The 12,356-nt window shown below is 43.9% G+C and overlaps 1 protein-coding gene across 1 annotated transcript in view; it reads right to left on the reverse strand.

Moving 5' to 3' along the window:
* The window catches only part of LOC128589246 (annexin A1-like), a 104,079-nt gene that overhangs the window by 78,573 nt on the left and 13,150 nt on the right, over window positions 1-12,356 (reverse strand). The gene's annotated exons all lie outside the window — the stretch shown is intronic.

Here is a 12,356-nt window from a genome sequence, read left to right on the forward strand (position 1 = left end):
CTGCCTTAGCCTCTCAGGTAGCTAGGACTACAGGTACCCACCACGATGCCCAGCTATTCTTTCTATTTTTAGTAGAGACGGTTTCACTTTGCTTAGGCTGGTCTCAAACTGAGTTTAGGCGATCCATCTCCTTTGCCCTCCCAGAGTGCTAGGATTACAGGCGTGACCACTGCACCTAGTCTGGGTTTAAGTTTTAAATAAGATGTTAGCTAAACTTTGTTATGTTTAAGCAAATACTAAACGTGGTGGAATAGTGTCTTATGCTGAAATCTTTTCTCCTCTTTGCTTAAAATTGTTAAAATTAGGAGAGGGGAAGGGCCAGTATGCAGGTATCCCCAATTACTTTCTCACTCTCATTCCTGTAACACTGTTCCTGGGTTTCCACAAAACAAAATGGATCTGCCCCACCCTCTTACTAAAGAAAAGCTCTGTCCTAGACCAACATCTTCCTCCTTCCATGCCAGACTGAGGGGCTTCAGCTGCCAGAATGGGGAGGGACCTGGACCCGCCTCCATGGCACGTTGACAATGCTTCGGTGTGGCCACTGCCAGCTTGCGCTCGCATCTGCTGTGTGTCCCACCTTCGCAGAATGAAATTCCAACTTCTGAGCATGAATGTGCCTCACTCTTCCAGCCTGGGCCTGACTCTGCCCTGTGCGTGCCACTCCTCTCAGGTTTCCAGGAATGTTCCACCCAGGGACACTCCCTGCTGGCTAATCAGGGGGCTTCAGTTCCAAAGCCCAGAGGCAGGTCAATGGCTGTGGCCTAGGCCTCCTTCCCCACCACATTCCGGCTGAGCTGAGCACCGAACTATTCCACTTTTTTTTTTTAGACACAGACTTTGTCACCTTTGGTAGAGTGCTGTGGTATCACAGCTCACAGCAACCTCCAGCTCTAAGGCTTGGTGATTCTCTTGTCTCAGCCTCCCAAGTAGCTGGGACCATAGGCAGCCACCATAATGCCCAACTATTTTTTTTGTTGTTGCAGTTTGGCTGAGGGCCGGATTTGAACCTGCCGCCCTTGGTATATGAGGCCAGCGCCCTACTCAGTTGTGCCACCTGCAACTATTCCTCTGGAAAGAACTTGGAATTCAAAAGTGGCAAAATCAGAACTTTGTGGGACTTTTTTAATGCTTATTTTGCAGTTGGGTATTTTTTCTAATTACTCATTGTAATTTTAGTACCTTGAAAGACCAGTGAGATTAATCAGGCTTGGATAATTTTCAGAATTTGCTTTTTTTTTTTTTGAGACAGAGCCTCACTCAAGCTGTCGCCCTGGGTAGAGTGCTGTGGCATCACAGCTCACAGCAACCTCCACCTCCTGGGCTCAAGCGATTCTCCTGCCAACGCCTCCCAAGTAGCTGGGACTACAGGCACCTGCTACAACGCCTGGCTATCTTTAGGTTGCAGACATCATTGTTGTTTGGCCCCGGCTGGATTCGAACCCGCCAGCTCAGGTGTATGTGGTTGGCACCTTAGCCACTTGAGCCACAGGCACCGATCCCAGAATTTGCTTTCTAAGAGCTGCCAAAGACAAGTGGCCTTCCAAAAGACACTTTTCAGAAGAGTTCTCCTGATTAAAGTTCCTGGCCCAATTGTACCTTTTTCACATCAAGACTTCTTTGGAAACTTCTGTCCCTTATTCCCACTCCCATCTCTCACACACCTCTTCTTCCAGCCAAGCCCTGAAGTAAATCTTGGCTTCAGGGATTTCAGAGCCAAGGAGTGGGGGTAAGTATGTCTCCTGTTGTCCCAGCTTGAAAGCTCTCCACCCTGCAGTCCATCTTTGCCCCTCCAAGTTCTTCCCTGACTTTCCAACCCTCACAAGTAAGGGCTGTTCCCTCACCATGGTATACAGAACCCTCACATCTGGCTGCTGTCCCCTGGCAAACCCTTCCCTTACTGTAGGTTTTATGCCAGCAACACCAAGCTGCTTGCTTGCCCCGGAGCCTGCTCTCTTGTGTGCAGTGCCCAGAACTGTTGCCCCTCCGTCCCACCTCCACGTCCTGGTCAGCTCACAGCCACCCTGCAGGCTCAACCTCACGGCTTTCTGAAGTCTTCCTTGGCCCTCTTTCTCCTGTATGACTGCTGACCACTGACCTTGTCTTGGAGCCTGGCCTCTGAGCTCTCAGTCCACAGCTGGCAGCATCCTGTGGACTGTCCTAGAGTAGGACACAGTGATCTGGGTCTCACACTGGGCTGTTCATTTGTCCATTACTTCCCTCTCCAGAATTTGAAGTGGGGAATCAGGCAGCTGATGGAGGCAGCTAGAATCTGGAAGTTTTGGACCAGTGACTATACATCATATGAAACCACATAGCTGAGTGGGTCTATTCTGGAACCTTAGTGTATGTAAACTCAGGTGAGGAATGTACTGGTTTTCTATGGCCATAAATGACAAATGCAGTAGCTTGAAAACAGTCTATAGGTCAGAAGTCCCACAGGGGTCCCCTGGGCTACAATCCAGGTTTTGACAGGGCCACATTCGCATCTACACTCTGGGAGAAGCTGTTTCATTGCCTTTTCTGGTTTCTAGGGGGTGCCCGTGTTCCTTGGCTTATGGCTCCTTCCTCCATCTTCAAAGCCAGTAGTGTCATATTTACCTCCTTCCATCGTCGTGTTTCTTTCTGACCCCAAGGAAAGCTGCTCTGCTTTTAAAAACGTAGGCAATTAGTTTGGGCCTACCCAGATAATCCAGGCTTATCTCTCCATCTGAAAGTCTCTTTTGCCATGTAAGGTAATAGTCACAGGTTCTAGGAATTAGGAAGTAGATTTCTTTGGGGACCATTATTCTGTCTAGTATAAAGAGCTTGCTAGACTAACAGATTTCCAGGCCTAGAATGCAAAGGTCCTAATCCAGGTTTTTGTGGGATGGGCTGGCATCCCAGATAGCTGTGGAGCAGCTGGTCTGCAGAGCATTGTAACAGAACACTGCCACACTGAAGTCCAGGGGACCTGCATGGGCCGGGACATGGCGGTGTGAAGCAGGCATCCTGAGGGTGAAGCACCCTCCTCCTAAGGGTGGTAATCCTGAAGCCTGATGTCCACGGGTCTTCAGAGTGGCCTGGGGTCATCTCAGCTCTGGAGGAGGTCAGTGTGTTCTGCCCCTATTCCTGGCCACCTGTGACATGGCCACTGTCCAGGGGGAGCCATACAGCCCTCAGCTGAGCTCCACCACCACCTCCAGGGCATCTTTTCACCTCTCCACAGAATGTTGAAGATTTGTGGGAAGTAACGGAGACTTTTCACCATTGTGTGCCCAGGGCCTGGGCACAGAGGTGCTCAGTGAGTAGCTGTTGATTGAAGCCATGAATTAACTAAGAGCTATGTATGAAAAGAACTCTGCAAGAGGCATAAGAAATCCCTTGGACTCCTGGAGGGCTAAGCCCTGGGACCTGGGCCTAAGGGGAGGAACTGGGTTGGAGTAGGGAAGGGGATCCAGGCAGTGGGAACAGCAGGGCACAGCAGGGCCTGGTGTGGCCTGTGGGGGAGGAGCCAGGAGAGCAGAGACTCTGTCCCAAGATTCTGGCAGCTTTGCAGGAGGGGCCCAGAAGATGGAGGCGATCCTAGACTGTGGTCAGCAGAAATAGGTAGGGCTGCCTGGGGAGAGGAACAGCAGCGGCAGAGAGACGGGAAGGCAAGAGGGAGAAGGCAAGACAGTGCAACTCCATGTGCAAGAAGAGAAAGGCTGGAGATGGTGTCAACACTTGGAGTGCAGTGAGGCCTCTGTCTGGTGGGTCAGGGCCTGGAGTTTTGGGCGGGAGATGGGGTCAGGGCAGGACCACAGCCATCAGCAAGGTAGTCTGGTGTCAAGTGCATACACATCTGGCTTATCTAGTAGTACTGTGAGTTAACCAGCTCCTCCCCGCAAAGTCTCTGCAGCCCTGACAGGGGACGGCTGCAGAGAGGGCTGACTAGTGCCTCATGGAGATTCCTGCAGCACAGAACATCCAAGTAATTCACTTGGCCCAACCGCAACAGAGGGGCAGGAGAGAACAGGAAACATCTCAGCAGACACAGGAAGCCCTCAGAACCTTCAGGGCTCGTCCTCTGGAAAAGGGAGTCTGGGGCTGACTGAGATCAAAGTGCATGTGCCTGGTGGGGCTCAACACAGAAATCAGCTGGAAGGAAGGGAAAACAGGGTCAGAATACTTACAAGCTGAGGGCTGGGAGTCACCCCTCCCACATGAGTTTGGGGGATATTGGTTCTGTGCCGGGTACAGACTGCCACATACATAGCCTTTCAAAACAGTTCTGGAAAAGTCTTTTCTGGTAGGATGAGTCTCTGGGATTAGTTTTTTCCCCAATAACCAGGCATATAAGCATACATTCTGTGGTGCAACTCGGAAGGCTAGTCTTGGCAAAAGAAAGATGCCTCCTGGGTTGAGAAGAGCTTTTGTGCTGAGGCAAAATTTGATTGTATGAAGGGCCAGCATCCTCTAAACATCCTCCTGTGTGGGGCTCTTCCCAGGCAGGAACCAGTATATACTCAAAATGCCTTTATTTTTCCCAAAGACGGGCAGCCTGACCCCACTGCCACTCTTGCTCTGGCTTAGGAAGTGGCCCTGGAGAAAGGGCGCTGACCTACTTAAGAAGAGCAAGAACTTCCAAAGTATCTTGTTAAGACACAAAAGGCTTAGAAAACATTGTCCTCGATTTAAAAACACACACAAATATTTTACTGAACTAAGTTTTTCTATATAAACAACTGTTACAATAAAATGGGCAGAATTGACAAGTATACAAGTCTGTAAAGGAAAATATTTTTTCCCTTAAATGTAAAAAGATCATTTGCCAAATAACATCTAACAGAAACACATAAAGCAAAAACTGTTAGAAACACAAGAGAAACAGACAAAAATACAATAGCAATAGGAAACTGAGCTGTTCTTAGTCTTTAATGAGCCAAGTAAGTAAAAATTAAAGGTCCAAAATTACACTTCATAAGGTCAAATTAATGCAAACAATTGTGTCCCCTTCGGAGAATATACTTTCTTCTCTAGTTTCCTGGGAATATTAAAGTTAAACATTTATTAGGTCTCAAGAATACACCAATAAACTCCAAAATGCACAAATTGTATGGGCCGTACCCTCTTTGACAACAAGGGAATGAAATTAGAAATTTGGGACAAATATCAAATATCAAACTACCTGGAAAGTTAAATAACTTCAAATAACTCCAGGAAAAAATAAGGCCAAATCCGAAATTATGAATTATTTATAACTTAGAACACCATACATAAAAATTTAAGGGATATAGAAAAAGTGAGTCCAGAGGAAAAGTCATCACTTTACAATGTTCGTAACTATGTCATTTATTAAGCAAGAAAAGTTAATATGGCATTCAACTTGAGAAGGTGAAAGAAAAAAAAGGAAAAAATAAGAACAAAAACAAAACAACCATAAAGTGTTGTAACAATAAATGGCTATGTAAGTCCCAGAGTTAGTTCTTCAAAAAGACCGATAAAAGATAGACTAACTCTGGAAAAGCTAATCAGACCAAGAAGGGAAAACACAGACACTGCATCATGAGTGGGAAAGGAGAATCACAACTCCAAGCAGGCAAATTTTAAAATCTTAACAGATTCACTATTTAGGAAATTTAAATTGCCAAAAACTTACAGAATAGGAAGATAGTTTGAAGAGACAACTGAACATGGAAAAAAAAGTGAAAATACTATAAAATAATTACTTAAAGGCACTAGACTTGGACAGTTTTATACATGTTATAAAAACTTAAAAGAGCCAAACATTCTAAATACTATTTAAACTGTTACAAAGCATAGAAAAGGAGGACTTTCCAAATTCTCTGTAATTTTTCTAAGGAGCAAAACTCAACACCAATACCTGACAAAAACAGCAGAAAAAATTATATAAGATTATGACAAATTCCAAAGTGAAAAGAGCAAACAAATCCAGAAGAAATTTTTTCTCATTTTAAAGCTTATATTTTTATTATACAAGTAATACATGATCTTTGTAGAAAAATCAAAAATACAGATAAGAAACACAAAATGAAAACCAATCACAGACCAGCCCATCATAAATAACCACTGTTAACATTGAAAGATGTACGTTAAAAGAATGATGTACAATGACTACCTCCCAGTATGACTACTACTGACATACTACTTATAGTATGACTACTGTTTCTACAGGTTTTTGTAGAAATGCAGAGGTCTTAACATTATCAAATCAATTAAAATAATTCATCTTGAGTCATAATAGAGAAAAACTATTTTATCTTGACAGATGTGAAAAAACACCATTTAATAAAATTCCAACATCCATTACTGATAAAATTGTCAGTAAACTAGCAATAGAAGAGCTTAACTTTAATATATAAATTCAAATATTAAGACTATCTTACACTGAAAGTCACACTTATGCTTTTAGAGAAACACTAGAGGTATTCTCACTATATAAAGAATGTACAGTGCCAGCATAGTTAAATACGTGTTATTTAACATTGTTCTAAAAGTGTTGCTCAATGGGATAAGTAAAGTAAGATTATTAAAAATATGGAGTTAAATTGTCAGCACTACCCAGAACTATTACTCACCTAAAAAAGGGAAAAGAAATTAACAAAAATACTATTAGAATGAAGAGAATTCAATAATTGGCTAGTTATAAAAGAAATAATCAATAGCCAAACTAAATAAACTATTATACCAGCACACACTGCGCTCTCACCTGGAGGGTGAGGCAGACTGAGTGTGCAGCAGACCTACTGCCCCGGGCAGGATGTAAGTAGCGGAGGGTCACGGCGATAGAACTTACATGTGTTTTAGGAAGAAAATTGAGGGACTTTCATTTTCCACATTATGTTTTTCTCACAATATGGTAGAACTGGTCAACATAGGGAGGTGGTCACCATAAGGAACTTCCCTAAGTACATATGGTGCTCGTCTGGTCTATGAAAATTGGGAGGGGGTCAACTATGAAGGTTCTACTATATCTAAATTTACATAAGTGTCAATGTTTCAAGTCAGAAAACCAACAGATTTAATTTTCATCACAAAAAAAGTAGCGATGTACCTATATACTAACAATAAACAGTTGGAAAAGACAATGGACAAAAGACCTTATAACAGTGACCGCAATAACAGAAATTACCTCTACTGCAAAAAAAGGCTGAGGGACATAAAACATCATAAATTTACTGAAATGAAAGGCTAAATATTATAAAGATGTTAATTCTCTCTGTAATAATATATAAATTTTACACAATCTAATTTTCGCTTCTTCTGAACATTACAACATGATTTCAAATTTCTTTTGGAAATATTAATATACAATATGAGGATATTTTTGAAAAAGCTTAATTAATGGGGACATTTAGTCCAAAGCTATAGTGACCAAAACAGTGTGGTACCAGTGCCGGAATGGACCACAGCAGAGCTCCCAGCGTGAAGGGCAACGGTGTGCTTCTCCAAGGCACCCCACAGAAGGAGCAAAATGAGATTTCATATGGAGGAGAGAAAGCATAGATTTCCCAATAAATAGTGTTGGAGCAATTTAGAAAATAAATTCCAGATAGATCAGATATTCAACTGTTTAGAAAGAAACAGTAACAAGTACAAGAATAAAATACTGGTAAATATTTATACTACCTTGGAATCAGAATTGGGAGGACCTGCATACACATGACAGCAAAGGTAGCAATCATAAAGGAAAAGATAAATTTAACTAAAAGGTTTCTTTAATGTGTGAACATTAAAAATAATTCTACTTACTGATTTAAATTTTTTGGTTTTGAGACACAGTCTCACTCTGTTGCCCTGGGTAGAGTGCTATGGATTCATGTGGAATCATAGCTCACAGCAACCTCAAACCCTCAGGGTTGAGCAATCTTCTTGCCTCAGCCTCCTATGTAGCTGGAACTACAGGTGTGTGCTACTATGCCCGGCTATTTTTTTTACAGTTTTGGCCAGGGCCAGTGCCCGTGCCCCACTCCTTTGAGCCACAGGTGTACTCTAATTCTATTTTTTTTTTTTTTTTTTAGTAGAGATGGGGTCTTGCTCTTGCTCAGGCTGGTCTTGAACATCTGAACTCAGGCAATCCCAGAGTGCTAGGATTACAGGTGTGAGCCACTGTGCTTGGCCCAAAACAGTTTTTAGAGACAGGGTCTCATTCTGTTTTGTGTGGTAGAGTGCAAAGGTGTCATGATTAGCTCTTTGGAACCTCAAACTCTTGGGCTCTCAAGCAATCCTCCTACTTCAGTCTCCTTGGTATCTAGGACTAAAGGTGCCCACCACCAGGCCTAGCTAATTTTGGGGGAGGTGGCGGGGTAGAGAGAGGGTGTTGCCATGTTGCTCAGGCTGGTCTCAAACTCTTGACCTTTAAACAATCCCTGCACCTTGGCCTCTCAAAGTGCTGGGATTATAGGTGGGAGCCACCACACCTGGCCTTAATGTTTGAACATTTTTAAAAAGCCATACATGCAACTTAATTTTTTAATAATATTTATGAAACAAATTTCTTAGAAATCAATGAAACTGCTAATATAAGGAAACTGGCCAGGTAAAATACAGTTAAGTAAATAGTTTTGCTAATAAGGGTCACTTTTTTTTTTTTTTAGAGACAGAGTCTCACTTGGTTGCCCTCGGTAGAGTGCCGTAGTGTCACAGCTCACAGCAACCTCCAGCTCTTGGGCTTAGGCGATTCTCTTGCCTCAGGCTCCTGAGTAGCTGGGACCACAGGCGCCTGCCACAACACCTGGCTATTTTGTTTTTGTTGCAGTTTGGCTAGGGCCAAACTAGGGTTTGAACCTGCCACCCTAGGTATGTGGGACTGGCGCCATACTCACTGAGCCACAGGCACTGCCCTAAGGGTCACATTTTAATAAAAACATTTTTGCTTTAGCTCCCTGCCTCCCTGGTAACACTAGTATTAAAGAGGAAGTAGTGTTTCATAACACTACTGGTGGGAGTTCAATTTGGGACCTTCTTTCTGGAAGGCAGTCTGAGGCACTACATAATATGTCCAAAGTCCTAAAAATGTACATACCTTCTTTATTGTTAGGACAGAATGTGTTATGCTGCAGTAACAAATTCCCCCTGAAATCCCAGTGGTGTGATGTTCAAGGTTTAATTCTTCATTCATGTGGCACATCCATGCAGGGTGGCAGGTAAGGGTGACACGAGGAGAAGGGGAGTCAGCTGCCCCATGCAGTAAGTCAGGGACCCAGGCTGGCAGAGGCCCCACACCTGGAGTGTCACCATTTGCTGAAGCCAGGGGACACAGACAGTGGAGAACTGCACGAGGGCATTTCACAGACTCAGCCTAGAGTTTCACATGTCACCTCTGCTCACACTGCATTGGCCAGAATTAGTCATTGGACCCTAAATGACCACAGGGGGCTGGAGACTGAAGTCTCCTGTCTGCCCAGGGAGGGAGGGAGTCGCAGATATGAAGGAACATACTTCTAAGTCAATAAGTCCAATTATAGAAAATTAGCCTAAGTAAACTGTCTGAAAAGTTCACAAAAAATATTAGAAGAATTTTATCATGTTCTTGACTACAAGAGTAAAAAACTGGAAACAATCTAAGTATCCAAGGTATAACCTACATAGAGGTTAAAAATGATATAATTACATATTTACTGCTACAGAAATATTTTCCTAAAGTGGTGTTAAAGGGGAAAAGCAAGTTATAAAACAGTATGTATAATATACTTCATGGAAGAAGTAATAAAACAAATATAGATGCATAGAAAAATGTCTGAAAAGATACATACTGAAATGTTAACAGTGGTTATAATCAGATGGTATAGAAATAGGTGATTTTTTTTCTTTCCACTCATCTGCAGTTTCTTATTTTAAAAAAGTATATATTATATATGTACCAAAAAGCATTTAAAAAAGGGGAAATAACCCAGTACTCTAGGGAGAGTCCACTTATCCACCCATGAACATCATTTGATGCAAGAAATGTCTTCTTGTGGTTACATCACAAGACATTGCTATAGCAACTGACGTAAAGTCAAGACTTTCTCTTAAAAGTGGAACAAGAGGGTAAAAACAGTAACATGCTCTCCACAGATGCACACTGTCAGTCCTGCCAGTCACCTGTCAAATGTCCACCAGCGAGGACTCTGCTGTGGTTTGTCTGGGCTGCTGCCAGGTGTGCTGGGGTCTCTGGAGTCTGGGAGCCCATCCCGCAGCAAGGCTGTGCACGTCGGAGAGGGCAGGGCATATACAACTCTGCTCAAACACAGACCCACAGACTCCTCTTAAATGGGTTCCAGAACAGAGACATCACCACTAGAAATATGAAAATAAAGTCTCCTTTTAAGTGTACATATTTTGTATTAAAAACTTTCTTATTGTTTTTCCCCTTCCCCATGCTGCTTCCTCCTGGCACCCATGCACACACACAGTCCCAGTTCACTAGAAATGTCACTCAGCTCAACATTCTTATCACAGACACCTTCTTGCTTGCCCAGTGAACTAGAAAACCACATTCCTCAGACAGGAGCATGGAAGAGACCTGTGATTAATGCATTTCTGGACAGGGCTCCCTCCATCATGCTCCCTTCCCATCCCCAGGACACACACCATTTCTCTAGGGAAGCTGTGTACTTAATAATTGGGGTCCTTTTAAGCCATGCATATCATTTAAAAATACATATGGACATTGATTTGCAAGCTTCTAGTTTGCAAGAGCTTTGAAATCCAGTGACAGTTCAAGGAAATAAAAGAATTGTGACTTCTAGCAGGACAAATGGCACCAATTCTCTTGGTTGTTAGTGAAGAGTGGCAGCTGGTCCCTCACGCAGGGCAGCCTCTCTCGAGCGCCCACACTAAGTCACGTCACAGCTGCCTTCTTTCCGAGGGTGCACCGGGTCACATGTGAGGTCCCACCATAAGGTTTCCACCAGGCCTGTGGTTGGCTCTTACCCAAAATTGTCTTGGTTTCTATAGAGAAGGAGACTTGACTTCTGTACAGAAGAGCCCTCGTAAGTCAGGCATGTCTCAATGCTTCTGGGCAGCACTCTGACTGCCCTGTGTCCTACCCATTATTTGATGCTCCAAGTCAAACACAGTGTGCACCAGGCAGGTGCTGCAGCCACCACTCTGAGGCTGTGCCCAGGGAGCCTGCAGGTAGAGACCAGCCACCCCCTGTGGACAGTCATCCTGGGTGTTGGTTTGGTTCCATTCAACGTGCTGCAACCACTGGGACAGCCTGCTCCCTGCCCAGGAGAAGCTCATAACCAGGAAGGGGAAGGGCACTTCCCCACCAGGGCTCTGTCTGTGTCTGTGCAAGCTCAAGGTCTCCCCCACTACTTGGACACTAAAATCATCAATAAAGAACTGAAAGTAAGTTTGTGTTCCACAGAACAAGCCTCTTAACGCAGTCATTTTAACCAGCTATCTTGGAGAGATCCCTGCAAAACCAGAATCATTCAGAAATGTTTGTAATGGACATTTCTAAATGGAATTCTGGTTCATGCTTTTGTAAATTGTTCTTCACTATGGACACACGTTAAAACAATTGGGGAGTGCATAATCTTTTGTGCACCCAAGTGTCACCAAAAGGGGAACAGTGGTCTGGCTCTCAAAGGCACAGACCAAGATCCAGGACATCTGGATGTGGAGCCCACACTATTGGTCATAGCTAGGTGACCTTGGGTGTGTCACTTCTGTCTCCACTTCCTGTCTACAAAATACGTGTAACAATCTCTGCCCAGTCCTTTCACCCAGTTAAGGAGAGATGAACCTGAGGGACTAGTGAGTTCCAGGTCTCCTGTGAACACTGGGTCTCTTTCCCTGCAAGGTCTGACCACAGGGTGTCAATCTGCCACTCTGGTGGTTTTACACTCCCTGACCCTAGAGAGACCCCTTCACCACTCCCAACTTTAAAATGCATCCTCTTGGGCCTTGACTAGAATGAAGTTATTAACACATCAACTGCACACTAGAAAAATTTTCTTTTTCCTTGGGGCCACCACAGTCAAGACAAATGAGTTAGATATGCTTCGAGGCCCTGGGCTCAAAATTAGTATAAGTTAAGTACAACTCACATGGGCAGTTAATGTGTTAAAAATCCTCATAGTTTAGAGATTTCAAGTTTTCCTTGGTGCCCAGGTTTCACAGCCGTAGAAAGCATGCTAACGAAGGTACAGAAAGCTGGTCTTGGAAGTGCCAAAGTCGGAAGCCCGCATTTAGACACAGTGTGGTGCAGGCACTCCAGCTCCTGGGCAGTGACACATGGCTGTGATGCTCCCAAGTGAGGACCCATGTCCTGCCCACACTTGGAACGGTGCTGAGACTGCGCTGGACATCAAAGTAAATGAGGGCATGTCACATGGGCTCAAGTGAATGCCAGGAAAAATTTGGCAGGTCATTTTCATTGT

This window comes from Nycticebus coucang, chromosome 6, assembly GCF_027406575.1.
Source record: "Nycticebus coucang isolate mNycCou1 chromosome 6, mNycCou1.pri, whole genome shotgun sequence".
Taxonomy (NCBI): domain Eukaryota; kingdom Metazoa; phylum Chordata; class Mammalia; order Primates; family Lorisidae; genus Nycticebus; species Nycticebus coucang.